Below are 27903 nucleotides of genomic sequence, written 5' to 3'. Positions count from 1 at the left end.
TGTGACTTAAATACATGGTGACCCCGGTCAGGCATGTGACTTCCATACATGGTGACCTCGGTCAGTCATGTGACTTTGTCAGTTGGTGACCTCGGTCAGTCATGTGACTTTGTCCATCCCCTATATACACATATACCCTCCATTCCTCCATCCCCCATATACACATATACCCTCCATTCCTCCATCCCCTATATACACATATACCCTCCATTCCTCCACCCTCTATATACACATATACCCTCCATTCCTCCACCCTCTATATACACATATACCCTCCATTCCTCCATCCCCTATATACACATATACCCTCCATTTCTCCACCCTCTATATACACATATACCCTCCATCCCCTATATACCCTTCATTCCTCCACCCTCTATATACACATATACCCTCCATCCCCTATATACACATATACCCTCCATCCCCTATATACACTGTACTCTCCATCCTCTATATACACATATACCCTCCATTCTTCTATATCAATATTTTCCATTCATTCTGTATATCTGTCACTTTGCTAAAACTTTATTTTCTGACAATAATGTGTATTTTGCACATTATTGTTGCTTTTTCCAGTTATTGAACAGTCAGCCTCCGATTCTCCTTGTGACTTCCATACATAGTGACCTCGGTCAGTCATGTGACTTTGTCAGTTGGTGACCTCGGTCAGTCATGTGACTTTGTCAGTTGGTGACCTCGGTCAGTCATGTGACTTTGTCAGTTGGTGATCTCGGTCAGTCATGTGACTTTGTCAGTTGGTGACCTCGGTCAGTCATGTGACTTTGTCAGTTGGTGACCTCGGTCAGTCATGTGACTTTGTCAGTTGGTGACCTCGGTCAGTCATGTGACTTTGTCAGTTGGTGACCTTGGTCAGGCATGTGACTTTGTCAGTTGGTGACCTCGGTCAGGCATGTGACTTAAATACATGGTGACCTCGGTCAGGCATGTGACTTAAATACATGGTGACCTCGGTCAGGCATGTGACTTAAATACATGGTGACCTCGGTCAGGCATGTGACTTAAATACATGGTGACCTCGGTCAGTCATGTGACTTAAATACATGGTGACCTCGGTCAGGCATGTGACTTAAATACATGGTGACCTCGGTCAGGCATGTGACTTAAATACATGGTGACCTCGGTCAGACATGTGACTTTGTCAGTTGGTGACCTCGGTCAGGCATGTGACTTTGTCAGTTGGTGACCTCGGTCAGGCATGTGACTTTGTCAGTTGGTGACCTCGGTCAGGCATGTGACTTTGTCAGTTGGTGACCTCGGTCAGTCATGTGACTGTCAGTTAATGACCTCGGTCAGTCATGTGACTGTCAGTTAATGACCTCGGTCAGTCATGTGACTGTCAGTTGGTGACCTCGGTCAGTCATTTGACTTTGTCAGTTGGTGACCTCGGTCAGGCATGTGACTTTGTCAGTTGGTGACCTCGGTCAGGCATGTGACTTTGTCAGTTGGTGACCTCGGTCAGTCATGTGACTTTGTCAGTTGGTGACCTCGGTCAGTCATGTGACTTTGTCCATCCCCTATATACACATATACCCTCCATTCCTCCACCCTCTATATACACACATACCCTCCATTCCTCCACCCTCTATATACACATATACCCTCCATTCCTCCATCCCCTATATACACTGTACTCTCCATCCTCTATATACACATATACACTCCATTCTTCTATATCAATATTTTCCATTCATTCTGTATATCTGTCACTTTGCTAAAACTTTATTTTCTGACAATAATGTGTATTTTGCACATTATTGTTGCTTTTTCCAGTTATTGAACAGTCAGCCTCCGATTCTCCTTGTGACTTCCATACATAGTGACCTCAGTCAGTCATGTGACTTTGTCAGTTGGTGACCTCGGTCAGTCATGTGACTGTCAGTTAATGACCTCGGTCAGTCATGTGACTGTCAGTTGGTGACCTCGGTCAGTCATTTGACTTTGTCAGTTGGTGACCTCGGTCAGGCATGTGACTTTGTCAGTTGGTGACCTCGGTCAGGCATGTGACTTAAATACATGGTGACCTCGGTCAGGCATGTGACTTAAATACATGGTGACCTCGGTCAGGCATGTGACTTAAATACATGGTGACCTCGGTCAGGCATGTGACTTAAATACATGGTGACCTCGGTCAGGCATGTGACTTTGTCAGTTGGTGACCTCGGTCAGGCATGTGACTTTGTCAGTTGGTGACCTCGGTCAGGCATGTGACTTTGTCAGTTGGTGACCTCGGTCAGTCATGTGACTTTGTCAGTTGGTGACCTCGGTCAGTCATGTGACTTTGTCAGTTGGTGACCTCGGTCAGTCATTTGACTTTATCAGTTGGTGACCTCGGTCAGTCATGTGACTTTATCAGTTGGTGACCTCGGTCAGTCATGTGACTTTGTCAGTTGGTGACCTCGGTCAGTCATGTGACTTTGTCAGTTGGTGACCTCGGTCAGTCATGTGACTTTGTCAGTTGGTGACCTCGGTCAGTCATGTGACTTTGTCAGTTGGTGACCTCGGTCAGTCATGTGACTTTGTCAGTTGGTGACCTCGGTCAGTCATGTGACTTTGTCAGTTGGTGACCTCGGTCAGTCATTTGACTTTATCAGTTGGTGACCTCGGTCAGTCATGTGACTTTATCAGTTGGTGACCTCGGTCAGTCATGTGACTTTGTCAGTTGGTGACCTCGGTTCGGCATGTGACTTTGTCAGTTGGTGACCTCGGTCAGGCATGTGACTTCCATACATGGTGACCTCGGTCAGTCATGTGACTTTGTCAGTTGGTGACCTCGGTCAGGCATGTGACTTTGTCAGTTGGTGACTTTGTCAGTTGGTGACCTCGGTCAGGCATGTGACTTTGTCAGTTGGTGACCTCGGTCAGGCATGTGACTTTGTCAGTTGGTGACCTCGGTCAGGCATGTGACTTTGTCAGTTGGTGACCTCGGTTCGGCATGTGACTTTGTCAGTTGGTGACCTCGGTTCGGCATGTGACTTTGTCAGTTGGTGACCTTGGTCAGTCATGTGACTTTGTCCATCCCCTATATACACACATACCCTCCATTCCTCCACCCTCTATATACACACACATACCCTCCATTCCTCCACCCTCTATATACACATATACCCTCCATTCCTCCATCCCCTATATACACTGTACTCTCCATCCTCTATATACACATATACCCTCCATTCTTCTATATCAATATTTTCCATTCATTCTGTATATCTGTCACTTTGCTAAAACTTTATTTTCTGACAATAATGTGTATTTTGCACATTATTGTTGCTTTTTCCAGTTATTGAACAGTCAGCCTCCGATTCTCCTTGTGACTTCCATACATAGTGACCTTGGTCAGTCATGTGACTTTGTCAGTTGGTGACCTCGGTCAGTCATGTGACTTTGTCAGTTGGTGACCTCGGTCAGTCATGTGACTTTGTCAGTTGGTGACCTCGGTCAGTCATGTGACTTTGTCAGTTGGTGACCTCGGTCAGGCATGTGACTTTGTCAGTTGGTGACCTCGGTCAGGCATGTGACTTTGTCAGTTGGTGACCTCGGTCAGGCATGTGACTTTGTCAGTTGGTGACCTCGGTCAGGCATGTGACTTAAATACATGGTGACCTCGGTCAGGCATGTGACTTAAATACATGGTGACCTCGGTCAGGCATGTGACTTAAATACATGGTGACCTCGGTCAGGCATGTGACTTAAATACATGGTGACCTCGGTCAGGCATGTGACTTAAATACATGGTGACCTCGGTCAGGCATGTGACTTAAAGTCACATGACTGACCGAGGTCACCATGTATTTAAGTCACATGCCTGACCGAGGTCACCATGTATTTAAGTCACATGCCTGACCGAGGTCACCATGTATTTAAGTCACATGCCTGACCGAGGTCACCAACTGACAGTCACATGCCTGACCGAGGTCACCAACTGACAAAGTCACATGCCTGACCGAGGTCACCAACTGACAGTCACATGACTGACCGAGGTCACCAACTGACAAAGTCACATGCCTGACCGAGGTCACCATGTATTTAAGTCACATGCCTGACCGAGGTCACCATGTATTTAAGTCACATGCCTGACCGAGGTCACCATGTATTTAAGTCACATGCCTGACCGAGGTCACCAACTGACAAAGTCACATGCCTGACCGAGGTCACCAACTGACAAAGTCACATGCCTGACCGAGGTCACCATGTATTTCAGTCACATGCCTGACCGAGGTCACCATGTATTTCAGTCACATGCCTGACCGAGGTCACCATGTATTTAAGTCACATGCCTGACCGAGGTCACCAACTGACAGTCACATGCCTGACCGAGGTCACCAACTGACAGTCAGTTGGTGACCTCGGTCAGGCATGTGACTGTCAGTTGGTGACCTCGGTCAGGCATGTGACTTAAATACATGGTGACCTCGGTCAGGCATGTGACTGAAATACATGGTGACCTCGGTCAGGCATGTGACTTTGTCAGTTGGTGACCTCGGTCAGTCATGTGACTTTGTCAGTTGGTGACCTCGGTCAGTCATGTGACTTTGTCAGTTGGTGATCTCGGTCAGTCATGTGACTTTGTCAGTTGGTGACCTCGGTCAGTCATGTGACTTTGTCAGTTGGTGACCTCGGTCAGTCATGTGACTTTGTCAGTTGGTGACCTCGGTCAGTCATGTGACTTTGTCAGTTGGTGACCTTGGTCAGGCATGTGACTTTGTCAGTTGGTGACCTCGGTCAGGCATGTGACTTAAATACATGGTGACCTCGGTCAGGCATGTGACTTAAATACATGGTGACCTCGGTGAGGCATGTGACTTAAATACATGGTGACCTCGGTCAGTCATGTGACTTAAATACATGGTGACCTCGGTCAGGCATGTGACTTAAATACATGGTGACCTCGGTCAGGCATGTGACTTAAATACATGGTGACCTCGGTCAGGCATGTGACTTAAATACATGGTGACCTCGGTCAGGCATGTGACTTTGTCAGTTGGTGACCTCGGTCAGTCATGTGACTGTCAGTTGGTGACCTCGGTCAGGCATGTGACTTTGTCAGTTGGTGACCTCGGTCAGGCATGTGACTGTCAGTTGGTGACCTCGGTCAGGCATGTGACTTAAATACATGGTGACCTCGGTCAGGCATGTGACTTTGTCAGTTGGTGACCTCGGTCAGTCATGTGACTTTGTCAGTTGGTGACCTCGGTCAGGCATGTGACTTTGTCAGTTGGTGACCTCGGTCAGGCATGTGACTTTGTCAGTTGGTGACCTCGGTCAGTCATGTGACTTTGTCAGTTGGTGACCTCGGTCAGTCATGTGACTTTGTCCATCCCCTATATACACATATACCCTCCATTCCTCCACCCTCTATATACACACATACCCTCCATTCCTCCACCCTCTATATACACATATACCCTCCATTCCTCCATCCCCTATATACACTGTACTCTCCATCCTCTATATACACATATACACTCCATTCTTCTATATCAATATTTTCCATTCATTCTGTATATCTGTCACTTTGCTAAAACTTTATTTTCTGACAATAATGTGTATTTTGCACATTATTGTTGCTTTTTCCAGTTATTGAACAGTCAGCCTCCGATTCTCCTTGTGACTTCCATACATAGTGACCTCAGTCAGTCATGTGACTTTGTCAGTTGGTGACCTCGGTCAGTCATGTGACTGTCAGTTAATGACCTCGGTCAGTCATGTGACTGTCAGTTAATGACCTCGGTCAGTCATGTGACTGTCAGTTGGTGACCTCGGTCAGTCATTTGACTTTGTCAGTTGGTGACCTCGGTCAGTCATTTGACTTTGTCAGTTGGTGACCTCGGTCAGTCATGTGACTTTGTCAGTTGGTGACCTCGGTCAGGCATGTGACTTCCATACATGGTGACCTCGGTCAGTCATGTGACTTTGTCAGTTGGTGACCTCGGTCAGGCATGTGACTTAAATACATGGTGACCTCGGTCAGGCATGTGACTTAAATACATGGTGACCTCGGTCAGGCATGTGACTTAAATACATGGTGACCTCGGTCAGTCATGTGACTTTGTCAGTTGGTGACCTCGGTCAGGCATGTGACTTTGTCAGTTGGTGACCTCGGTCAGTCATGTGACTTTGTCAGTTGGTGACCTCGGTCAGTCATGTGACTTTGTCAGTTGGTGACCTCGGTCAGTCATCTGACTTTGTCAGTTGGTGACCTCGGTCAGTCATGTGACTTTGTCAGTTGGTGACCTCGGTCAGTCATTTGACTTTGTCAGTTGGTGACCTCGGTCAGTCATGTGACTTTATCAGTTGGTGACCTCGGTCAGTCATGTGACTTTATCAGTTGGTGACCTCGGTCAGTCATGTGACTTTGTCAGTTGGTGACCTCGGTCCGGCATGTGACTTTGTCAGTTGGTGACCTCGGTCAGGCATGTGACTTCCATACATGGTGACCTCGGTCAGTCATGTGACTTTGTCAGTTGGTGACCTCGGTCAGGCATGTGACTTTGTCAGTTGGTGACCTCGGTCAGGCATGTGACTTTGTCAGTTGGTGACCTCGGTCAGGCATGTGACTTTGTCAGTTGGTGACCTCGGTCAGGCATGTGACTTTGTCAGTTGGTGACCTCGGTTCGGCATGTGACTTTGTCAGTTGGTGACCTCGGTTCGGCATGTGACTTTGTCAGTTGGTGACCTTGGTCAGTCATGTGACTTTGTCCATCCCCTATATACACACATACCCTCCATTCCTCCACCCTCTATATACACACACATACCCTCCATTCCTCCACCCTCTATATACACTGTACTCTCCATCCTCTATATACACATATACCCTCCATTCTTCTATATCAATATTTTCCATTCATTCTGTATATCTGTCACTTTGCTAAAACTTTATTTTCTGACAATAATGTGTATTTTGCACATTATTGTTGCTTTTTCCAGTTATTGAACAGTCAGCCTCCGATTCTCCTTGTGACTTCCATACATAGTGACCTCGGTCAGTCATGTGACTTTGTCAGTTGGTGACCTCGGTCAGTCATGTGACTTTGTCAGTTGGTGACCTCGGTCAGTCATGTGACTTTGTCAGTTGGTGACCTCGGTCAGTCATGTGACTTTGTCAGTTGGTGACCTCGGTCAGTCATGTGACTTTGTCAGTTGGTGACCTCGGTCAGTCATGTGACTTTGTCAGTTGGTGACCTCGGTCAATCATGTGACTTTGTCAGTTGGTGACCTCGGTCAGTCATGTGACTTTGTCAGTTGGTGACCTCAGTCAGGCATGTGACTTTGTCAGTTGGTGACCTCGGTCAGGCATGTGACTTTGTCAGTTGGTGACCTCGGTCAGGCATGTGACTTAAATACATGGTGACCTCGGTCAGGCATGTGACTTAAATACATGGTGACCTCGGTCAGGCATGTGACTTAAATACATGGTGACCTCGGTCAGGCATGTGACTTAAATACATGGTGACCTCGGTCAGGCATGTGACTTAAATACATGGTGACCTCGGTCAGGCATGTGACTTAAATACATGGTGACCTCGGTCAGGCATGTGACTTTGTCAGTTGGTGACCTCGGTCAGTCATGTGACTTTGTCCATCCCCTATATACACATATACCCTCCATTCCTCCACCCTCTATATACACACATACGCTCCATTCCTCCACCCTCTATATACACATATACCCTCCATTCCTCCATCCCCTATATACACTGTACTCTCCATCCTCTATATACACATATACACTCCATTCTTCTATATCAATATTTTCCATTCATTCTGTATATCTGTCACTTTGCTAAAACTTTATTTTCTGACAATAATGTGTATTTTGCACATTATTGTTGCTTTTTCCAGTTATTGAACAGTCAGCCTCCGATTCTCCTTGTGACTTCCATACATAGTGACCTCAGTCAGTCATGTGACTTTGTCAGTTGGTGACCTCGGTCAGTCATGTGACTGTCAGTTAATGACCTCAGTCAGTCATGTGACTTTGTCAGTTGGTGACCTCGGTCAGTCATGTGACTGTCAGTTAATGACCTCGGTCAGTCATGTGACTTTGTCAGTTGGTGACCTCGGTCAGGCATGTGACTTCCATACATGGTGACCTCGGTCAGTCATGTGACTTTGTCAGTTGGTGACCTCGGTCAGGCATGTGACTTAAATACACGGTGACCTCGGTCAGGCATGTGACTTTGTCAGTTGGTGACCTCGGTCAGGCATGTGACTTTGTCAGTTGGTGACCTCGGTCAGTCATGTGACTTTGTCAGTTGGTGACCTCGGTCAGTCATGTGACTTTGTCAGTTGGTGACCTCGGTCAGGCATGTGACTTTGTCAGTTGGTGACCTCGGTCAGGCATGTGACTTTGTCAGTTGGTGACCTCGGTCAGGCATGTGACTTTGTCAGTTGGTGACCTCGGTCAGGCATGTGACTTTGTCAGTTGGTGACCTCGGTTCGGCATGTGACTTTGTCAGTTGGTGACCTCGGTCAGGCATGTGACTTTGTCAGTTGGTGACCTCGGTTCGGCATGTGACTTTGTCAGTTGGTGACCTCGGTTCGGCATGTGACTTTGTCAGTTGGTGACCTCGGTTCGGCATGTGACTTTGTCAGTTGGTGACCTCGGTCAGTCATGTGACTTTGTCAGTTGGTGACCTCGGTTCGGCATGTGTTTTTGTAAGTTGTTGACCTCGGTCAGTCATGTGACTTTGTCCATCCCCTATATACACATATACCCTCCATTCCTCCACCCTCTATATACACACATACCCTCCATTCCTCCACCCTCTATATACACATATACCCTCCATTCCTCCATCCCCTATATACACTGTACTCTCCATCCTCTATATACACATATACCCTCCATTCTTCTATATCAATATTTTCCATTCATTCTGTATATCTGTCACTTTGCTAAAACTTTATTTTCTGACAATAATGTGTATTTTGCACATTATTGTTGCTTTTTCCAGTTATTGAACAGTCAGCCTCCGATTCTCCTTGTGACTTCCATACATAGTGACCTCAGTCAGTCATGTGACTTTGTCAGTTGGTGACCTCGGTCAGGCATGTGACTTAAATACATGGTGACCTCGGTCAGGCATGTGACTTAAATACATGGTGACCTCGGTCAGGCATGTGACTGTCAGTTGGTGACCTCGGTCAGGCATGTGACTTCCATACATGGTGACCTCGGTCAGGCATGTGACTTTGTCAGTTGGTGACCTCGGTCAGGCATGTGACTTTGTCAGTTGGTGACCTCGGTCAGTCATGTGACTTTGTCAGTTGGTGACCTCGGTCAGTCATGTGACTTTGTCAGTTGGTGACCTCGGTCAGTCATGTGACTTTGTCAGTTGGTGACCTCGGTCAGTCATGTGACTTTGTCAGTTGGTGACCTCGGTCAGTCATGTGACTTTGTCAGTTGGTGACCTCGGTCAGTCATGTGACTTTGTCAGTTGGTGACCTCGGTCAGTCATGTGACTTCCATACATGGTGACCTCGGTCAGTCATGTGACTTTGTCAGTTGGTGACCTCGGTCAGTCATGTGACTTTGTCAGTTGGTGACCTCGGTCAGTCATGTGACTTTGTCAGTTGGTGACCTCGGTCAGTCATGTGACTTTGTCAGTTGGTGACCTCGGTCAGTCATGTGACTTTGTCAGTTGGTGACCTCGGTCAGTCATGTGACTTTGTCAGTTGGTGACCTCGGTCAGTCATTTGACTTTATCAGTTGGTGACCTCGGTCAGTCATGTGACTTTATCAGTTGGTGACCTCGGTCAGTCATGTGACTTTGTCAGTTGGTGACCTCGGTTCGGCATGTGACTTTGTCAGTTGGTGACCTCGGTCAGGCATGTGACTTCCATACATGGTGACCTCGGTCAGTCATGTGACTTTGTCAGTTGGTGACCTCGGTCAGGCATGTGACTTTGTCAGTTGGTGACTTTGTCAGTTGGTGACCTCGGTCAGGCATGTGACTGTCAGTTGGTGACCTCGGTCAGGCATGTGACTTTGTCAGTTGGTGACCTCGGTCAGGCATGTGACTTTGTCAGTTGGTGACCTCGGTTCGGCATGTGACTTTGTCAGTTGGTGACCTTGGTCAGTCATGTGACTTTGTCCATCCCCTATATACACACATACCCTCCATTCCTCCACCCTCTATATACACACACATACCCTCCATTCCTCCACCCTCTATATACACATATACCCTCCATTCCTCCATCCCCTATATACACTGTACTCTCCATCCTCTATATACACATATACCCTCCATTCTTCTATATCAATATTTTCCATTCATTCTGTATATCTGTCACTTTGCTAAAACTTTATTTTCTGACAATAATGTGTATTTTGCACATTATTGTTGCTTTTTCCAGTTATTGAACAGTCAGCCTCCGATTCTCCTTGTGACTTCCATACATAGTGACCTTGGTCAGTCATGTGACTTTGTCAGTTGGTGACCTCGGTCAGTCATGTGACTTTGTCAGTTGGTGACCTCGGTCAGTCATGTGACTTTGTCAGTTGGTGATCTCGGTCAGTCATGTGACTTTGTCAGTTGGTGACCTCGGTCAGTCATGTGACTTTGTCAGTTGGTGACCTTGGTCAGGCATGTGACTTTGTCAGTTGGTGACCTTGGTCAGGCATGTGACTTTGTCAGTTGGTGACCTCGGTCAGGCATGTGACTTAAATACATGGTGACCTCGGTGAGGCATGTGACTTAAATACATGGTGACCTCGGTGAGGCATGTGACTTAAATACATGGTGACCTCGGTCAGTCATGTGACTTAAATACATGGTGACCTCGGTCAGGCATGTGACTTAAATACATGGTGACCTCGGTCAGGCATGTGACTTAAATACATGGTGACCTCGGTCAGGCATGTGACTTAAATACATGGTGACCTCGGTCAGGCATGTGACTTTGTCAGTTGGTGACCTCGGTCAGTCATGTGACTGTCAGTTGGTGACCTCGGTCAGGCATGTGACTTTGTCAGTTGGTGACCTCGGTCAGGCATGTGACTGTCAGTTGGTGACCTCGGTCAGGCATGTGACTTAAATACATGGTGACCTCGGTCAGGCATGTGACTTAAATACATGGTGACCTCGGTCAGACATGTGACTTTGTCAGTTGGTGACCTCGGTCAGTCATGTGACTTTGTCAGTTGGTGACCTCGGTCAGGCATGTGACTTTGTCAGTTGGTGACCTCGGTCAGGCATGTGACTTTGTCAGTTGGTGACCTCGGTCAGGCATGTGACTTTGTCAGTTGGTGACCTCGGTCAGGCATGTGACTTAAATACATGGTGACCTCGGTCAGGCATGTGACTTAAATACATGGTGACCTCGGTCAGGCATGTGACTTTGTCAGTTGGTGACCTCGGTCAGTCATGTGACTTTGTCAGTTGGTGACCTCGGTCAGGCATGTGACTTTGTCAGTTGGTGACCTCGGTCAGGCATGTGACTTTGTCAGTTGGTGACCTCGGTCAGTCATGTGACTTTGTCAGTTGGTGACCTCGGTCAGTCATGTGACTTTGTCCATCCCCTATATACACATATACCCTCCATTCCTCCACCCTCTATATACACACATACCCTCCATTCCTCCACCCTCTATATACACATATACCCTCCATTCCTCCATCCCCTATATACACTGTACTCTCCATCCTCTATATACACATATACACTCCATTCTTCTATATCAATATTTTCCATTCATTCTGTATATCTGTCACTTTGCTAAAACTTTATTTTCTGACAATAATGTGTATTTTGCACATTATTGTCGCTTTTTCCAGTTATTGAACAGTCAGCCTCCGATTCTCCTTGTGACTTCCATACATAGTGACCTCAGTCAGTCATGTGACTTTGTCAGTTGGTGACCTCGGTCAGTCATGTGACTGTCAGTTAATGACCTCGGTCAGTCATGTGACTGTCAGTTAATGACCTCGGTCAGTCATGTGACTGTCAGTTGGTGACCTCGGTCAGTCATTTGACTTTGTCAGTTGGTGACCTCGGTCAGTCATTTGACTTTGTCAGTTGGTGACCTCGGTCAGTCATGTGACTTTGTCAGTTGGTGACCTCGGTCAGGCATGTGACTTCCATACATGGTGACCTCGGTCAGTCATGTGACTTTGTCAGTTGGTGACCTCGGTCAGGCATGTGACTTCCATACATGGTGACCTCGGTCAGTCATGTGACTTTGTCAGTTGGTGACCTCGGTCAGGCATGTGACTTAAATACATGGTGACCTCGGTCAGGCATGTGACTTAAATACATGGTGACCTCGGTCAGGCATGTGACTTAAATACATGGTGACCTCGGTCAGTCATGTGACTTTGTCAGTTGGTGACCTCGGTCAGGCATGTGACTTTGTCAGTTGGTGACCTCGGTCAGTCATGTGACTTTGTCAGTTGGTGACCTCGGTCAGTCATCTGACTTTGTCAGTTGGTGACCTCGGTCAGTCATGTGACTTTGTCAGTTGGTGACCTCGGTCAGTCATTTGACTTTGTCAGTTGGTGACCTCGGTCAGTCATGTGACTTTATCAGTTGGTGACCTCGGTCAGTCATGTGACTTTATCAGTTGGTGACCTCGGTCAGTCATGTGACTTTGTCAGTTGGTGACCTCGGTTCGGCATGTGACTTTGTCAGTTGGTGACCTCGGTCAGGCATGTGACTTCCATACATGGTGACCTCGGTCAGTCATGTGACTTTGTCAGTTGGTGACCTCGGTCAGGCATGTGACTTTGTCAGTTGGTGACCTCGGTCAGGCATGTGACTTTGTCAGTTGGTGACCTCGGTCAGGCATGTGACTTTGTCAGTTGGTGACCTCGGTCAGGCATGTGACTTTGTCAGTTGGTGACCTCGGTCAGGCATGTGACTTTGTCAGTTGGTGACCTCGGTTCGGCATGTGACTTTGTCAGTTGGTGACCTCGGTTCGGCATGTGACTTTGTCAGTTGGTGACCTTGGTCAGTCATGTGACTTTGTCCATCCCCTATATACACACATACCCTCCATTCCTCCACCCTCTATATACACACACATACCCTCCATTCCTCCACCCTCTATATACACTGTACTCTCCATCCTCTATATACACATATACCCTCCATTCTTCTATATCAATATTTTCCATTCATTCTGTATATCTGTCACTTTGCTAAAACTTTATTTTCTGACAATAATGTGTATTTTGCACATTATTGTTGCTTTTTCCAGTTATTGAACAGTCAGCCTCCGATTCTCCTTGTGACTTCCATACATAGTGACCTCGGTCAGTCATGTGACTTTGTCAGTTGGTGACCTCGGTCAGTCATGTGACTTTGTCAGTTGGTGACCTCGGTCAGTCATGTGACTTTGTCAGTTGGTGACCTCGGTCAGTCATGTGACTTTGTCAGTTGGTGACCTCGGTCAGTCATGTGACTTTGTCAGTTGGTGACCTCGGTCAGTCATGTGACTTTGTCAGTTGGTGACCTCGGTCAATCATGTGACTTTGTCAGTTGGTGACCTCGGTCAGTCATGTGACTTTGTCAGTTGGTGACCTCGGTCAGGCATGTGACTTTGTCAGTTGGTGACCTCGGTCAGGCATGTGACTTTGTCAGTTGGTGACCTCGGTCAGGCATGTGACTTAAATACATGGTGACCTCGGTCAGGCATGTGACTTAAATACATGGTGACCTCGGTCAGGCATGTGACTTAAATACATGGTGACCTCGGTCAGGCATGTGACTTAAATACATGGTGACCTCGGTCAGGCATGTGACTTAAATACATGGTGACCTCGGTCAGGCATGTGACTTAAATACATGGTGACCTCGGTCAGGCATGTGACTTTGTCAGTTGGTGACCTCGGTCAGTCATGTGACTTTGTCCATCCCCTATATACACATATACCCTCCATTCCTCCACCCTCTATATACACACATACGCTCCATTCCTCCACCCTCTATATACACATATACCCTCCATTCCTCCATCCCCTATATACACTGTACTCTCCATCCTCTATATACACATATACACTCCATTCTTCTATATCAATATTTTCCATTCATTCTGTATATCTGTCACTTTGCTAAAACTTTATTTTCTGACAATAATGTGTATTTTGCACATTATTGTTGCTTTTTCCAGTTATTGAACAGTCAGCCTCCGATTCTCCTTGTGACTTCCATACATAGTGACCTCAGTCAGTCATGTGACTTTGTCAGTTGGTGACCTCGGTCAGTCATGTGACTGTCAGTTAATGACCTCAGTCAGTCATGTGACTTTGTCAGTTGGTGACCTCGGTCAGTCATGTGACTGTCAGTTAATGACCTCGGTCAGTCATGTGACTTTGTCAGTTGGTGACCTCGGTCAGGCATGTGACTTCCATACATGGTGACCTCGGTCAGTCATGTGACTTTGTCAGTTGGTGACCTCGGTCAGGCATGTGACTTAAATACACGGTGACCTCGGTCAGGCATGTGACTTTGTCAGTTGGTGACCTCGGTCAGGCATGTGACTTTGTCAGTTGGTGACCTCGGTCAGTCATGTGACTTTGTCAGTTGGTGACCTCGGTCAGTCATGTGACTTTGTCAGTTGGTGACCTCGGTCAGGCATGTGACTTTGTCAGTTGGTGACCTCGGTCAGGCATGTGACTTTGTCAGTTGGTGACCTCGGTCAGGCATGTGACTTTGTCAGTTGGTGACCTCGGTCAGGCATGTGACTTTGTCAGTTGGTGACCTCGGTCCGGCATGTGACTTTGTCAGTTGGTGACCTCGGTCCGGCATGTGACTTTGTCAGTTGGTGACCTTGGTCAGTCATGTGACTTTGTCAGTTGGTGACCTCGGTCAGGCATGTGACTTTGTCAGTTGGTGACCTCGGTCAGGCATGTGACTTTGTCAGTTGGTGACCTCGGTCAGGCATGTGACTTTGTCAGTTGGTGACCTCGGTTCGGCATGTGACTTTGTCAGTTGGTGACCTCGGTTCGGCATGTGACTTTGTCAGTTGGTGACCTCGGTTCGGCATGTGACTTTGTCAGTTGGTGACCTCGGTCAGGCATGTGACTTTGTCAGTTGGTGACCTCGGTTCGGCATGTGACTTTGTCAGTTGGTGACCTCGGTTCGGCATGTGACTTTGTCAGTTGGTGACCTCGGTTCGGCATGTGACTTTGTCAGTTGGTGACCTCGGTCAGTCATGTGACTTTGTCAGTTGGTGACCTCGGTTCGGCATGTGTTTTTGTAAGTTGTTGACCTCGGTCAGTCATGTGACTTTGTCCATCCCCTATATACACATATACCCTCCATTCCTCCACCCTCTATATACACACATACCCTCCATTCCTCCACCCTCTATATACACATATACCCTCCATTCCTCCATCCCCTATATACACTGTACTCTCCATCCTCTATATACACATATACCCTCCATTCTTCTATATCAATATTTTCCATTCATTCTGTATATCTGTCACTTTGCTAAAACTTTATTTTCTGACAATAATGTGTATTTTGCACATTATTGTTGCTTTTTCCAGTTATTGAACAGTCAGCCTCCGATTCTCCTTGTGACTTCCATACATAGTGACCTCAGTCAGTCATGTGACTTTGTCAGTTGGTGACCTCGGTCAGTCATGTGACTGTCAGTTGGTGACCTCGGTCAGTCATGTGACTTTGTCAGTTGGTGACCTCGGTCAGTCATGTGACTTTGTCAGTTGGTGACCTCGGTCAGTCATTTGACTTTGTCAGTTGGTGACCTCGGTCAGGCATGTGACTTCCATACGTGGTGACCTCGGTCAGTCATGTGACTTTCAGTTGGTGACCTCGGTCAGGCATGTGACTTTGTCAGTTGGTGACCTCGGTCAGGCATGTGACTTAAATACATGGTGACCTCGGTCAGGCATGTGACTTAAATACATGGTGACCTCGGTCAGGCATGTGACTGTCAGTTGGTGACCTCGGTCAGGCATGTGACTTCCATACATGGTGACCTCGGTCAGGCATGTGACTTTGTCAGTTGGTGACCTCGGTCAGGCATGTGACTTTGTCAGTTGGTGACCTCGGTCAGTCATGTGACTTTGTCAGTTGGTGACCTCGGTCAGTCATGTGACTTTGTCAGTTGGTGACCTCGGTCAGTCATGTGACTGTCAGTTGGTGACCTCGGTCAGTCATGTGACTTTGTCAGTTGGTGACCTCGGTCAGTCATGTGACTTTGTCAGTTGGTGACCTCGGTCAGGCATGTGACTTCCATACATGGTGACCTCGGTCAGTCATGTGACTTTGTCAGTTGGTGACCTCGGTCAGTCATGTGACTTTGTCAGTTGGTGACCTCGGTCAGTCATGTGACTTTGTCAGTTGGTGACCTCGGTCAGTCATGTGACTTTGTCAGTTGGTGACCTCGGTCAGTCATGTGACTTTGTCAGTTGGTGACCTCGGTCAGTCATGTGACTTTGTCAGTTGGTGACCTCGGTCAGGCATGTGACTGTCAGTTGGTGACCTCGGTCAGGCATGTGACTTTGTCAGTTGGTGACCTCGGTCAGGCATGTGACTTTGTCAGTTGGTGACCTCGGTCAGGCATGTGACTTAAATACATGGTGACCCCGGTCAGGCATGTGACTTAAATACATGGTGACCTCGGTCAGGCATGTGACTTAAATACATGGTGACCTCGGTCAGGCATGTGACTTTGTCAGTTGGTGACCTCGGTCAGTCATGTGACTTTGTCAGTTGGTGACCTCGGTTCGGCATGTGACTTTGTCCATCCCCTATATACACATATACCCTCCATTCCTCCACCCTCTATATACACACATACCCTCCATTCCTCCACCCTCTATATACACATATACCCTCCATTCCTCCATCCCCTATATACACTGTACTCTCCATCCTCTATATACACATATACCCTCCATTCTTCTATATCAATATTTTCCATTCATTCTGTATATCTGTCACTTTGCTAAAACTTTATTTTCTGACAATAATTTGTATTTTGCACATTATTGTTGCTTTTTCCAGTTATTGAACAGTCAGCCTCCGATTCTCCTTGTGACTTCCATACATGGTGACCTCGGTCAGTCATGTGACTTTGTCAGTTGGTGACCTCGGTCAGTCATGTGACTTTGTCAGTTGGTGACCTCGGTCAGTCATGTGACTTTGTCAGTTGGTGACCTCGGTCAGTCATGTGACTTTGTCAGTTGGTGACCTCGGTCAGTCATTTGACTTTGTCAGTTGGTGACCTTAGTCAGTCATGTGACTTTGTCAGTTGGTGACCTCGGTTCGGCATGTGACTTTGTCAGTTGGTGACCTCGGTCAGTCATGTGACTTTGTCAGTTGGTGACCTCGGTCAGTCATGTGACTTTGTCAGTTGGTGACCTCGGTCAGTCATGTGACTGTCAGTTGGTGACCTCGGTCAGTCATGTGACTTTGTCAGTTGGTGACCTCGGTCAGTCATGTGACTTTGTCAGTTGGTGACCTCGGTCAGTCATGTGACTTTGTCAGTTGGTGACCTCGGTCAGTCATGTGACTTTGTCAGTTGGTGACCTCGGTCAGTCATGTGACTTTGTCAGTTGGTGACCTCGGTCAGTCATTTGACTTTGTCAGTTGGTGACCTCGGTCAGTCATGTGACTTTGTCAGTTGGTGACCTCGGTCAGTCATGTGACTTTGTCAGTTGGTGACCTCGGTCAGTCATGTGACTTTGTCAGTTGGTGACCTCGGTTCGGCATGTGACTTTGTCAGTTGGTGACCTCGGTCAGTCATGTGACTGTCAGTTGGTGACCTCGGTCAGTCATGTGACTTTGTCAGTTGGTGACCTCGGTCAGTCATGTGACTTTGTCAGTTGGTGACCTCGGTTCGGCATGTGTTTTTGTAAGTTGTTGACCTCGGTCAGTCATGTGACTTTGTCCATCCCCTATATACACATATACCCTCCATTCCTCCACCCTCTATATACACACATACCCTCCATTCCTCCACCCTCTATATACACATATACCCTCCATTCCTCCATCCCCTATATACACTGTACTCTCCATCCTCTATATACACATATACCCTCCATTCTTCTATATCAATATTTTCCATTCATTCTGTATATCTGTCACTTTGCTAAAACTTTATTTTCTGACAATAATGTGTATTTTGCACATTATTGTTGCTTTTTCCAGTTATTGAACAGTCAGCCTCCGATTCTCCTTGTGACTTCCATACATAGTGACCTCAGTCAGTCATGTGACTTTGTCAGTTGGTGACCTCGGTCAGTCATGTGACTTTGTCAGTTGGTGACCTCGGTCAGTCATGTGACTTTGTCAGTTGGTGACCTCGGTCAGTCATGTGACTTTGTCAGTTGGTGACCTCGGTCAGTCATGTGACTTCCATACGTGGTGACCTCGGTCAGGCATGTGACTTTCAGTTGGTGACCTCGGTCAGGCATGTGACTTTGTCAGTTGGTGACCTCGGTCAGGCATGTGACTTAAATACATGGTGACCTCGGTCAGGCATGTGACTTAAATACATGGTGACCTCGGTCAGGCATGTGACTTAAATACATGGTGACCTCGGTCAGGCATGTGACTGTCAGTTGGTGACCTCGGTCAGTCATGTGACTTTGTCAGTTGGTGACCTCGGTCAGGCATGTGACTTCCATACATGGTGACCTCGGTCAGGCATGTGACTTTGTCAGTTGGTGACCTCGGTCAGTCATGTGACTTTGTCAGTTGGTGACCTCGGTCAGTCATGTGACTTTGTCAGTTGGTGACCTCTGTCAGTCATGTGACTTTGTCAGTTGGTGACCTCGGTCAGTCATGTGACTTTGTCAGTTGATGACCTCGGTCAGTCATGTGACTTTGTCAGTTGGTGACCTCGGTCAGTCATGTGACTTTGTCAGTTGGTGACCTCGGTCAGGCATGTGACTTCCATACATGGTGACCTCGGTCAGTCATGTGACTTTGTCAGTTGGTGACCTCGGTCAGTCATGTGACTTTGTCAGTTGGTGACCTCGGTCAGGCATGTGACTTTGTCAGTTGGTGACCTCGGTCAGGCATGTGACTTTGTCAGTTGGTGACCTCGGTCAGGCATGTGACTTAAATACATGGTGACCCCGGTCAGGCATGTGACTTAAATACATGGTGACCTCGGTCAGGCATGTGACTTAAATACATGGTGACCTCGGTCAGGCATGTGACTTTGTCAGTTGGTGACCTCGGTCAGTCATGTGACTTTGTCAGTTGGTGACCTCGGTCAGTCATGTGACTTTGTCAGTTGGTGACCTCGGTCAGTCATTTGACTTTGTCAGTTGGTGACCTTAGTCAGTCATGTGACTTTGTCAGTTTGTGACCTCGGTTCGGCATGTGACTTTGTCAGTTGGTGACCTCGGTTCGGCATGTGACTTTGTCAGTTGGTGACCTCGGTCAGTCATGTGACTTTGTCAGTTGGTGACCTCGGTCAGTCATGTGACTTTGTCAGTTGGTGACCTCGGTCAGTCATGTGACTTTGTCAGTTGGTGACCTCGGTCAGTCATGTGACTTTGTCAGTTGGTGACCTCGGTCAGTCATGTGACTTTGTCAGTTGGTGACCTCGGTCAGTCATGTGACTGTCAGTTGGTGACCTCGGTCAGTCATTTGACTTTGTCAGTTGGTGACCTCGGTCAGTCATTTGACTTTGTCAGTTGGTGACCTCGGTCAGTCATTTGACTTTGTCAGTTGGTGACCTCGGTCAGGCATGTGACTTAAATACATGGTGACCTCGATCAGGCATGTGACTTAAATACATGGTGACCTCGGTCAGGCATGTGACTTAAATACATGGTGACCTCGGTCAGGCATGTGACTTAAATACATGGTGACCTCGGTCAGGCATGTGACTTTGTCAGTTGGTGACCTCGGTCAGGCATGTGACTTTGTCAGTTGGTGACCTCGGTCAGTCATGTGACTTTGTCAGTTGGTGACCTCGGTTCGGCATGTGACTTTGTCCATCCCCTATATACACATATACCCTCCACTCCTCCACCCTCTATATACACACATACCCTCCATTCCTCCATCCCCTATATACACATATACCCTCCATTCCTCCATCCCCTATATACACATATACCCTCCATTCCCTATATACACATATACCCTCCATTCCTCCACCCTCTATATACACATATACCCTCCATTCTTCTATATCAATATTTTCCATTCATTCTGTATATCTGTCACTTTGCTAAAACTTTATTTTCTGACAATAATGTGTATTTTGCACATTATTGTTGCTTTTTCCAGTTATTGAACAGTCAGCCTCCGATTCTCCTTGTGACTTCCATACATAGTGACCTCAGTCATGTGACTTTGTCAGTTGGTGACCTCGGTCAGGCATGTGACTTTGTCAGTTGGTGACCTCGGTCAGGCATGTGACTTAAATACATGGTGACCTCGGTCAGTCATGTGACTTTGTCAGTTGGTGACCTCGGTCAGTCATGTGACTTTGTCCATCCCCTATATACACATATACCCTCCATTCCTCCATCCCCTATATACACATATACCCTCCATTCCTCCATCCCCTATATACACATATACCCTCCATTCCTCCACCCTCTATATACACATATACCCCCATTCCTCCATCCCCTATATACACATATACCCTCCATTCCTCAGGGCTCGACAAATCCCAGGCGCCAGGTCGCCATGGCGACTAGAAATAGGCTCCTGGCGACTTGGCTTGGAAGGGGGGGGCAAAAAAAAATGTTTTTTTTTTTTTTTTTTGTGAGCTGGCGCCATCTGGTGGTGGCCGTTGGTATTACAAGTTAAACAGCAATTCTAATGTAATTTTTCACTATTTTCACTGCCATCTTCTTCCCTCTAATTAGAACCCCCAAACATTATATATATTTTTTATCCTAACACCCTAGAGAATAAAATGGCGATCGTTGCAATACTTTCTTTCATGCCGTATTTGCGCAGCGGTCTTACAAGCTCACTTTTTTGGGAAAAAATTACACTTTTTTTTTTAATTAAAAAAATAAGACAACAGTAAAGTTATCCCCATTTTTTTTAATATTATGAAAGATAATGTTACGCCGAGTAAATTCATACCCAACATGTCACGCTTCAAAATTGCGTCCGCTCGTGGAATGGCGACAAACTTTTACCCTTTAAAATCTTCATAGGCGACGTTTAAAAAAATCGACAGGTTGCATGTTTTGAGTTACAGAGGAGGTCTAGAGCTAGAATTATTGCTCTCGCTCTACCAATCGCGGTGATACCTCACATGTGTGGTTTGAACACCGTTTACATATGTGGGCGCTGCTCACGTATGTGTTCGCTTCTGCGCGCAAGCTCGTCGGGACGGGCGCGTTTTCTGGCTCCTAACTTTTTTAGCTGGCTCCTAGATTCCAAGCAAATTTGTCAACCTCTGACTTACCTCATCCTTCGATTTTGCATTTAAATGTCCTTATTTCTTCTGAGAAATCCTCACTTTCTGTTCTTCTGTCTGTAACTCCACACAGTAATGCAAGGCTTTCTCCCTGGTGTGGAGTGTCGTGCTCGCCCCTCCCTTGGACTACAGGAGAGTCAGGACACCTACTAACACACAGCTCCTTTCTCTATATACAATGTAGAGAGCGTCCTGACTCTCCTGTAGTCCAATGGAGGGATACTGGAAATTATATTGACTTCCGATAGGGTACTGGAAATTATATTGACTTAAAGGGGTTGTAAAGGAAAAAATGTTTTTCCCTAAATAGCTTCCTTTACCTTAGTGCCTTACCTCATGCTTCCATTTTGCTTTTAAATGTCTTTATTTCTTCTGAGAAATGCTAATTTCCTGTTCTTCTGTCTGTAACTCACCACCGTAATGCGAGGCTTTCTTCCTGGTGTGGAGAAAGCCTCTTGAGGGGGGAGGGGGGAGGGGGCGAGCAGGATGGTCAGGACGCCCACTAACACACAGCTCCTTTCTCTATCTGCAAAGCAGAGAGTGTCCTGACTTGCCTGCTAGCCCCCTCCCCCCTCAAGAGGCTTTCTCCACACCAGGAAGAAAGCCTTGCATTACTGTGTGGAGTTACAGACAGAAGAACAGGAAGTGAGGATTTCTCAGAAGAAATAAGGACATTTAAAAGCAAAATGGAAGGATGAGGTAAGTGAAGGAGGACTGCACTAAGGTAAAGGAAGCTATTTAGCATATTTTTTTTTTTTTTTTACCTTTACAACCCCTTTAAACTATACCGCTCATAGCATACAATACAATTAATGAGTTGACATGATAGACATAAGTAGTAGAATGGATTCATAAAAATATATATATCCATATACACATAATGGAACCAGATATATGTTGGTATCAAATAGCACTTGACGCGTTTCATGGCATTACAGCCACTCATGTGGAGTGTGGTGTGGGAATAGTGTGGGACTCTCTGAAAGCTTTTTTGCGCGGCTTACTAATTCAGCAGGTAGCCAGGGTGAAAAGGGAAGGGAGAGAGCAGGAGGGCAAGTTGGCCCGTGAAACCACTCAAGCTGAAGTAAGGTTTATTGAGCAACCCACCCCAGCCATGCGGGAAACATGGTTGACAAAACAGCTAGAATATAAAACAGCTACTTTGAGGTGTGCGGAGAACAAGCGGACTCTACAAAGACAGCGCCAGTTTGGAGAGGGAGAGAAGGTAGGGCGGATGCTATCCCTTCTAAGTAGGACTAACTCCCCTCCGTCAAATATCCCAGCAATAAAGACAATAGGGGGAGAAATATCCATGGATGGCCAGGTGATCTTACAAACATTTTGTGAATATTACAAAGAATTGTACAAATCTAAAGGGGGGGCTGAGAGTGGAGCTATGGAATCATTTTTTCAGGAAATAATAGTCCCTACCCTGCTAGACGAGGACAGACAGGCCTTGGATGCACCAATCACGTTAAACGAAATTCAGCAAGCCGTAACTTCAATGTCAAACCAGAAATCCCCTGGCCCGGATGGACTACCTATCGAGGTGTATAAGAAATTTGGCGAGATTTTGCTACCAGAGTTGTTGAAGGCTCTGGAGGGGGCTGAGAGTGGAGGCACTCTTCCCCATTCAATGCTGGAAGCAACCATCATAGTGATTCACAAAGAGGGGAAAGAAAAATTGTTCCCCTCATCTTATCGCCCAATTTCTTTGTTACCTACCGATGTTAAGATCTTAGCCAAAATTTTAGCAACTCGCTTAAATAGATGCATTAGTAAACTTATTCACCCAGATCAGTCAGGGTTTATACCAGACAGGGCAACAACTATTAATATAAGAAGAACTTTTTAAAATATAGAAATACCAACTGATAACGAGAGGCCCAGAGCAGTGTTATCTCTTGATGCCGCTAAGGCATTTGATAGCCTTGAATGGAGATATTTATGGGAAGTATTAGAGAAATTCGGCTTCGGGCCTTGCTTTGTCAGATGGATTAAATTACTATATAGCGAGCCAAAAGCTAAAATTAAAATTAATAATGAGACATCGGAATTTTTTCAATTGGAGCGAGGGACGAGACAGGGGTGTCCTCTGTCCCCCCTTCTGTTCACCCTCGCCATGGAACCACTTGCAATAATGGCCAGGGCGAGGTCGGACATAATGGGGTTCAGAAGACACCAAGGGGAAGACAAGATTGCATTATTTGCAGATGACATCTTGTTCTTTCTGGGGGATGTTGAAACCACTCTAGACAAAGTGATACAACTGGTAAATGACTTCGGTCACTTCTCAGGTTTGACAATTAACTGGGAAAAATCTGCCCTTTTACCACTGGATCCAGCTGATCTCCAGCTCCTGCCAAGTGCTTCTCAATTAAGCGTGGTCACAAAATTTAAATACCTAGGCATTTGGATAGCGAAAGATATTACCTTATACGCCAGTTTAAATCTTGATCCACTGTTACTAAAGTGGAAAAATAAATGCGATATTTGGAAAAGACTTCCCCTGTCTGTAGCAGGACGATGCAACTTAATCAAAATGATATGGCAACCACAATTAATATACCTGCTCCATAACGCACCTTTATGGCTGGGATATAAATGGTTCAAGAAAATAGAATCACTATTTAGAGAACTCATATGGAGGGGGGGCCAAGCCAGGATAAGTTTGCAAACACTCCAGCTGCCAGTAAAAGAAGGGGGTATGGCGGTTCCACACCCAAAGTTATATTTTATTGCGTCACAACTGCAACATTTGGTAGGGTGTGGAACCTTTGAGGGAGACGGCTTTATTAGCCGCTTGATGTTAACGGGTAATCCCCATAAATTGTTGGTGGAAGCCCTAGAGGCAGATTACTTTCCCCATAAATTTCCAACTATAAAATTGGCTATTAAAGTATGGCACACAATAAAGACCTTATTGGGATATAGTGGTCAAACAGAATTCTCCCCCCTATGGAATAACAATAATTTACAGGAAATAACAAGCATAGAAGAATCGAGAGAATGGAAGAGTCAAGGTATAACTCGCTTAAAGCATCTGTTTGAGGGCAATACCCTAAAATCATTCTCAGATTTAACAAGAGAATTTAATATTCCCAACAAAACATTCTACAAATATCTGCAGGTCCGCCATGCTATTCAAGTACAATTCAGTTCTAAAACAATGGTATGGACCCAGATTCCCGTCCTTCTCAAAGTAATCAGGGCAAGTACGGCCAAGGGCTTAATAACAGTAACATATAACAGCTTGAGTGCTAGTGCGATAAGCAGAGCGGGCCCGGCCAAGAGTAAAGAAGCATGGGAAAGAGACCTGGGAACAATACCACCTGAACAGTGGGAGAGAATTTTGCATCAATGCGCCGTTGTTTCAATCGCCCCAGCGCAAAGATTGTCCCATTTGTTTTTACTGCATAGGGTATATCATACTCCGCATAAAATGTTTAAACTGGGGTGGAGACAGAATAACGAATGCCCGAGATGCAAAGATAAAGGGGACCTAATTCACATGGTCTGGAAGTGCCCCAAACTCTATGATTATTGGGTAGAAATAATAGAGAGGATAAACAAGGTATTTGGAACATCCCTCAATCCAGTGGCCAGGACTTGCCTACTGGGGTGTATAGAAGATATAAGGGCACCTCAGGGCAGTTTGGAAGCTATATTGAGGTGCCTTTTCCAGGCACGAAAAACGATAGCCCAAAAATGGCAGGCGCAGACGCCCCCGTCGGTAGATAACTGGTTAGCGACTATGAATCTAACAATTTCAAATGAGAGAGTATATTTTACTAGACAGGGAAACTATGGGAAATTCACTAGCATATGGGGGCCGTGGCAGAGGGCGGTGTGGAACATATGAGGATGGCACTTGAGGAAGGGACTCCAGGGTAACGTGCCCCCCCCCCCCTTTCCCACCCCCCCCCCCTCCTTCCTCTCCCGTTGGAAGTGGCTGTCACCTAGTGTGGTGGGAGTATGGCTGATGGGTGCTCTAATGGGGATTGGCGATATAGGGCATGTGATCACAAGTATAGTCACAAGAGAAAAGGGTAGAGGACGGACTCCCCTTCTCTTCTGTGCTCGTCTGTCCGCTTAGTGGATTAACAAATGGGGTAATACGCTCCCTTAGGTAGTTGGGGGGAGGGGGGGGTGATTGGATACAGGGTTACAAGACTTAGAAGATATCAGGTACATCTGATTATACAGGCTAAGAATATGTTTAGCACTGATTATAGTATGTTGTCTTCTGTTTCTTTTTTCTGGTTGTATAATGCTAGATGGTTACCTGTTAAAATAATTGTCTGATGTATAAGTAATCTTAAAATCAAATAAAAAGAAATTAATCTAAAAAAAAAGGAGTGTGGTGTGTGGTATGGGATTATACTGTAAATAAATATCAATTATTAATAGTGCCCTTAAAAAGGGGGAGAAAAGTAATTTTTCCCAAAAATTGGTGACAGGTCGGTGACTTGCAGCTCTGTCCCAAGGCTGGGCCCAACCTCGGCACGGGAACTTGTGGGGGGGACCTCGGGTACGGTGTCTCCACCGGGGTTGAGGCGGGAAGACCCCCTGCCTGACTTACACCTAAACTATATTGCTCATAGCATAAAATACAATTAATGAGTTGACATGATGGACATAAATAGTAGAATGGATACATAAAATATATACCTGTCACCAATTTTTGGTAAAATTACTTTTCTCCTCTTTTTTAAGGGCACTATTAACCACTTGCCCACCGCCTCATGTCAAAAAGACGTCCTGTTTTTAAAGATGTATATCTCGGTAACGGCAGCAGTTGCTGCCACAACCGAGGTATGCATCTTTAGTGCCGACGGTCCTGTAAACGATAACGGCGGTCTCCGGCGCGAGATCGCCGTTATCGGTAGCGGGAGAGGGGCCCGCCGCTCTCCCGCGCCTTCCGCCGCTTACCGTAGCCGTCGGTATCGGCGGAGGCGATCGGGGCCGTTCGGCAAGTGACTGGGGACGAGACTGAAGGAAAAATCTCCTTCGCCCGTCCCCATAGTTCCGCTGGGCGGAAGTGACGTCAAAACGTCAGTCCCGCCCAGCGTCTTAAAGCAACATTTTTTTTTTCTGTCATTTAAAAAAATGACAGTTTAATTTTTTTTTTTAAAAACGCCCCGTCCCGACGAGCTCGTGCGCAAAAGCGAACGCATACGCGAGTAGCGCCCGCATATGAAAACGGTGTTCAAACCACACAAGTGAGGTATCGCCGCGATCGTTAGAGCGAGAGCAATAATTCTAGCCCTAGACCTCCTCTGTAGCTCAAAAAATGCAACCTGTAGAATTTTTTAAACGTCGCCTATCAAGATTTTTAAGGGTAAAAGTTTGACGCCATGCCACGAGCGGGCGCAATTTTTAAGCGTGTCATGTTGGGTATCATTTTACTCGGCGTAACATTATCTTTCACAATATATAAAAAAATTGGGCAAAAATTATTGTTGTCTTATTTTTTAATTCAAAAAAGTGATTTTTTTCCCAAAAAAAGTGCGCTTGTAAGACCGCTGCGCAAATATAGTGTGACAAAAAGTATTGGAATGACCACTATTTTATTCTCTAGGGTGTTAGAAAAAAATATATATAATGTTTGGGGGTTTTAAGTAATTTTCTAGCAGAAAAAACTGTTTTAGTCTTGCAAACACCGAATCTGAAAAACACCTAAGGTCTGGAAGTGGTTAAGTGTAAATCATGTGACTAACAAATTATTTGATACAATGTCCTTTTAAGAGTTAAAATTTTAGACTATAATAATAAACTAATTTTTATATACACACGTATGTACCTTATTTATCGGCGTATAACGCGCGCCCCAATTTTAAGAGGGAATTTTCTGGAAAAACTATTTTTTTTTAGTCCAAATAGTAAATGCAGTTAAAATGTAAAAATAAGATAAGCAGCAATGTACAGCAAGCAACTCGGAGAGCAGCTCCTATGTTCAAGGAGATACAGAGTCCCTTAGGGCTTCTAGCTGTCAGCACTCGATGGTGGAAGGGAGGGAGCTGGAACTCTTAGACGCAGGCAGCGCTGACCGGGACTGTAGCGCGGCTTGGGGCTTCTATACCTAAATGTTCAGCAGTCTGTGGTGAAGGGGAGGGTGAGGAAACCCTTAAACGCGGGCAGCGCTGGCCGAGACTGTAGCGCGTACCTATGGCATACCTCGGAGGGGAAGGAGGGGGACGAGCGCCCACTGGAAATCACCGCCAGAAATCACCGAGCCGTCATCTCCACTCGGCTGTTACGTCACACACGCACAGTCCCGCCTCTGCCATCGGCATTGGACCATCTCCTGTGACAGACAGAACACTGGTCCAATGCTGGTGGCGGAGGCGGGACTGTGCGTGTGTGACGTGACAGCCGAGCGGCTCGGTTATTTCCGGCGGGCGCTCGTTCCCCTCCGAGGTATGCTATCGGCGTATAGCACGCACCTGTGATTTTCCCCCTAAGTGCGTGGTATACGCCGA

General features: G+C 46.4%; 1 protein-coding gene across 3 annotated transcripts in view; it reads left to right on the top strand.

Moving 5' to 3' along the window:
* TAF6 (TATA-box binding protein associated factor 6) overlaps nt 1–27903 on the top strand; it is an 82968-nt gene that overhangs the window by 14448 nt on the left and 40617 nt on the right. The gene's annotated exons all lie outside the window — the stretch shown is intronic.

The sequence above is a fragment of the Rana temporaria genome, chromosome 3, assembly GCF_905171775.1.
Source record: "Rana temporaria chromosome 3, aRanTem1.1, whole genome shotgun sequence".
In the NCBI taxonomy this organism is placed as follows: Eukaryota; Metazoa; Chordata; class Amphibia; order Anura; family Ranidae; genus Rana; species Rana temporaria.
This window is presented reverse-complemented; position numbering and strand designations above follow the sequence as displayed.